The sequence below is a fragment of the Lissotriton vulgaris genome, unplaced genomic scaffold, assembly GCF_964263255.1.
Source record: "Lissotriton vulgaris unplaced genomic scaffold, aLisVul1.2 SCAFFOLD_2974, whole genome shotgun sequence".
Taxonomy (NCBI): Eukaryota; Metazoa; Chordata; class Amphibia; order Caudata; family Salamandridae; genus Lissotriton; species Lissotriton vulgaris.
The window spans coordinates 10,125-15,186 of NW_028242723.1; positions in this window are offsets into that span (position 1 = coordinate 10,125).

Here is a 5,062-nt window from a genome sequence, read left to right on the forward strand (position 1 = left end):
TTTAAGGATGCTTATTTTACAATTCCAGTGGAGAACCAAAGTCAGATGTACTTGCAGTTCAGATGGAGGAAAAGTTGTTTCAATTTCAATACCTACCTTTAGGTCTTTCCTCCGCACCATGGTGTTTCACCAAGGTAATGAGAGTGGTGATGGCTTACTTGAGAGAGAGAGTGATTCAGTTTATTGCATACCTATATGACATATTGATATTTTCTCAGGATTTGGAAGACTTGTGGTGTCAACTGATATTTGTAAAGAACCTTTTGGAGAATTTAAATGATGAGAAGTCAATCTTATAACCTACACAAAAGATGGAGTTTTCATGTTTCCAGATAGAAACTATTGAAGTTGTGTTACAGTTACCACAGAAGAAAGTGAGGATGATCAGGAAAGAGATAGTGCTCGTTTTAAGGGAAAACATGATGACATTGAGGGATTTAGCTTGGATGATAGGGTTGCTATCATCTTCAGTCAAGACAAATGTTCCAAGACCCTTCCATTATTATGCATTGCAGAGAGCGAAATGAGAAGCTCTGAGACAAGGTAAATGGTACCACAACAGAATAGTGCTGAATCAGGAAGCAAAAGAGGAACTAAATTGATGGTTGAACAATATGAATGCTTGGAATGGTCGGTCATTTTCGGATGTGTCCCGGGTTTTGTTTTGGAAACAGATGCAAGTTTGAAAGGTTGGGGGGATCAATTAGGAGAACAACAGACAGGTGGAGTCTAGTCAGAGAAGGAGATGATGAAAGTTCTATCAAGGTGCTGCAGGAGTGGCCATTAAAATGTTAATTCATAATATTAGCCTCTGTGTCGTTAATGAAATCTTGATTCTCTACTCATAACACTTTGAGAATCAGCATTTGTTCGTAGAACAAGTGGGGAATGTGCATACAATGTGTGTAAGAGACTCATTCTTGAAGCCACATAAGCGGAAGAAGAGAGGAATTGGAAAAAGCTGTAGACATAAAAAGCATTGTATAACTGACTTAAAAATGCTAGTTACTAGATAGGCCTGCGTTACATTGTCTGCATATGAGTCAGCGACATGCGTGGAAGTCTTTTTAGCTTTGAAGGCAGCCAAGTCTTCCGCGTGTAAAATTACTTTCCCTTGCTTTTTCAGCGCATTCTTAAACAGTGCTGCAGATGTTGGTTGGCTCTTGAGGCTATCCGTCCGTAATGTATGCAAAGCAAATGTAAAAAGGAACTGTCCCATGAGTAAAAGTGGTGGCTAAATCTGATTACATTCTAACCTAATATGACAATGACTGGTAGCATTAGGAAGTTGAAAGACATACTTAGAAAGATTGGAGAGCAATCAATTAAGGCACATACTGGCCATACCCAGAAAAGTCAGTAGGCTGAATACCAGAGAAAGGAAATACTTTGCACATATGACCTTAAAAAAATATGTTATCGAGGGAGCTTCCAGTTTATTGTAAAAATGTTTATTAGCTAGCCCAAGGAAATATGCTTTGTTGTTTAGGTAATCAAGGTGCTCTCTTGGGAGCCTTTGTCATCAAACAAAACTCCAAAATAGCAGTGATTTCTTTGTATTGCTGCAAATTGTAAGATGCTGAGTGCATTGAGCGATTGTGTATGCCTGTTGCATTGTGATACAGGATCTCTGTATTGTCTGCAAACTTTAAGGAGTTTCGTTGTGGGGATGCTAATTTATCGGTGTCAGGTCCCTTGTACCTTAATGGCAGCTGGGAGATCTGCTGGGGAGAGATACCTTAGGGGTGAGATCACAGATACTCCAAATAAAATCTTGGATAGAGAATGAAAGTCTTCTAGAAGAAAGAAAATCGGAATAACAACGATCCCAAGTGGAGAGTATTAAGTTCCAGAATGGTTTTCAAAGGAAACACCATTTTATTGTAAAGTTGAAGAACAGTAAGGACAGAAAGGATATAACCTGAAAGATAGAAAGGAAATAAGAGCTTCAGAAAGATATCATTCAGGGCCAGATTCAGAACCCAAAGCAGCCCTGACAAATTTGACCAGCCCCTGTACGAAAGTGCAGCGAGGGAGCCAGGCCACTACAAGGAGGGTTTGGGGGGTTACTACCCCCTCACCGAGAAAATATGAGCAAAAACTGCTCATTCTACAAAACATTTTTTCATTATATATTTCATTGTGTTAGCTGTCAAAGCATAGTAAAGGAGGCCATACAGGGCACTAGAATATAGCAATCTTTGTTGGGGCTCTTCCATGATTCCCTCACTATCACTCTCCAACAGTCATTCTCATCCCTCCATATCCCGTCTCACACATGTATTTCATTTGTTTTATAGTGCCTCTCATACCAGTGTAGTGTGACAGAGAACCTTACATCACACACAAATATGGAGACAATGAATAATACATGTGTATATTAGTGTATAGGAAATGTTTTGAAGATAAAGGAAAATACAGTGTGTATTATTCACATGTCAATCCATACTGGTAGGAATTTTTAAGAGTACTTGTTGTGGAGAAGCACAAACCCATGATTCAGAACATAGCACAGTGGTAAGGGTTGCCTCTCCTAAGAAGAGTTCATTTTTACCCAACCCCTTTTTAGCAATATTAGGATAATGAAAGACTCAGAAAAATATAACTTTCTAACCTATACATATAGTTTACATGTAGCTCTTTGATGACACTCCATAGCTCACTGTGCTAGATTATGATTGTAACTAATGAACTGCACAGTAACAAAAGGGTCTCGATGACAAAAGCAGTAATCCACTAAGCTTTGCAAATAAAATGCTGTTCTGTGATATGCATGGTGCACATCCTTTGTAGCAGGCACATTACTCTCTGAGCTACTGTAGATCAGTCAAAACTGTAACTAGACAAAACTCCAATCTCTCCTGCAGGTACATTAATCACCAGAGTTATCTTAGCACTTTTATTGTTGCCTGGATATACAAGGAACTCTGCAGCAGGTACTTTCAAAACTGCTGCACTGCTACAAAAACTGCCCTCAGTAACAAAGCAGGCCCCCCACCCTTACAGCCTCCTGGGGAAAAGCCCAGAGCCTGGTACAACCATTCCAGACTTGATATCAATCTACTGATCTCTATTTTTTTTCACAGTGTCAGGGAGATCGAAAGGTGGATCAAGCAAAAATGCCTGTTCTTTTCCAGTAACAGACAAGGGACACATCTATCAGAAGGGAAAAGGAAACTGTCAAGAGTCAGTTCCCTGGAAACCACCATTTCTAATGAAAAGAGTAGTTGCAGTGTTAGAAAACGCCCCTTTTTGCATGCTCACCCCATTTTTTACTGAATTGTATTGCTTAGTTTTAGACTCTGCACAGCGGGGCACTACAGTCCAGTATCCAGTTAATTTGCGCTGATCCCTAAAACATGTAGAGATTGGTTAATCCCTAATTGGCATATGTAACTCTCCTATATGGCCAAAGTACATGGGGTAGAAAATTCATCCATGGCATGTCGCCTGTTGACTGCATCACTTTTTGGAACAAGGAAAACATGGCTTCAGGCCTACCGCGGTAGCCTGACCGCTGTAGTTTAAACCTGCAGTGTGACCTGTAAAATTAACTCTTTTTGATAGGTAAAAACCTCCTTTATAAATATTAATAAGTCACCCCTCTGTAGGTCATCTAGTGCATGATGTGTAAAAGTAGGGCATATAGAAAATTTATGTTAACACTTCTCTACCGTGAAAGACCCAAAAAGCCATTTTCATTGTGGCAGGCCTAGCTGTCCTATGTAGAAAACTAGAGTGCAGATTAAAATACTAACATTGCTAACTCGATGAAGTAACCAGCTAGAAATATCATAAACTGTCAAATTTTTAATAGGTATTAAAAATCAAATTCAGTGTTTTTTAAACGCAGAAAGTGAGGTCAGAATGCTGCTGTGGACGGAGGGTCACCTTGAATTGCATTGCAAAAGCTGACTAAGGGATGGTACGATGGGGGGATCGTTCTCTCTAGTACTCTACTACTGGGCCTCGCAGCTGGCGGTGGTTAATCACTGAATATACCGTTCCCTGATTGATCCAGCATATATGCTGGGCATGTATCAGATGGACAGAGAGGGTTATCTAGGAGCGTTGTACACAAAGGCTCAAAAGGGAAGATCCATTGGCCCAACGGCCTATACGGTGGTGATATGGCATCTGGCGACTAATCGCCTCAGATGGTCGAATGTACTAACCCAGGCCACGCCACTATTTATTTATTTATTTATTTGCAAACTTGTACCGCTCTGGGAATCGACTCCCTGAGGAGTATCTCCGCGCCATTGGCAACATCTGAGAACAAAAAGGCCCTGTCTTATGTTTTTGATTGCCCAACCAGAACCTAGTAATTAAACAGGAAAGTTTTTAGTTTTTTCCTAAAGGGAAAATGTTCCTTACATAATCTGATTTCATAAGGAAGTTCATTCCAAAGCTTCGGGCCTGCTACTGATAAAGCCCTTCCCCCTTGTCTTGACTTCCAGAACCTGGGGACACATAACAATTCTAGATCTCCAGATCTCAGAGATCTTGAGGGGATGTATGGGATGAATTTTTTGGTTAAGTAATCAGGACCTTTACCAGTGAGGCACTTGTGGATGATGCAGCAAGTTTTAAACAGCACCCTCTGTTTCACTGTGAGCCAGTGAAGTTTATTTAGTAGTGGTTTTGAGGGAGTACGGGCCGGGGCATTGAGAACGAGGCGTGCAGCCGTGTTCTGCACAACTTGTAATCTGGCAATGATCCCCTCATTGGCGGCCAGCAGCAAACCGTTACAGTAATCCAGTCTACTCAGCATGAGCGACTGTACTAGTGTTTTCCTGGTGGTATCAGGTAACAAGGGGAATACCTTTCGGAGAAGCCCAATAACATGGAAACAGGAGCTTACCACTTGATTGGAATGTTGTTTAAGGGCGAGCTCCTGATCCAGTTTAACTCCTAGATCTTTCACTACCACTTTGGGCTCAGGGACTGGGCCTAGATCTTGAGGCCACCAGTCAGGAGTCCACAGGCGTTTGGCTTCCCCAAAGAGCATCACCTCAGTCTTGGAGACGTTACACTGAAGGAAGTTTGCTGCCATCCAATG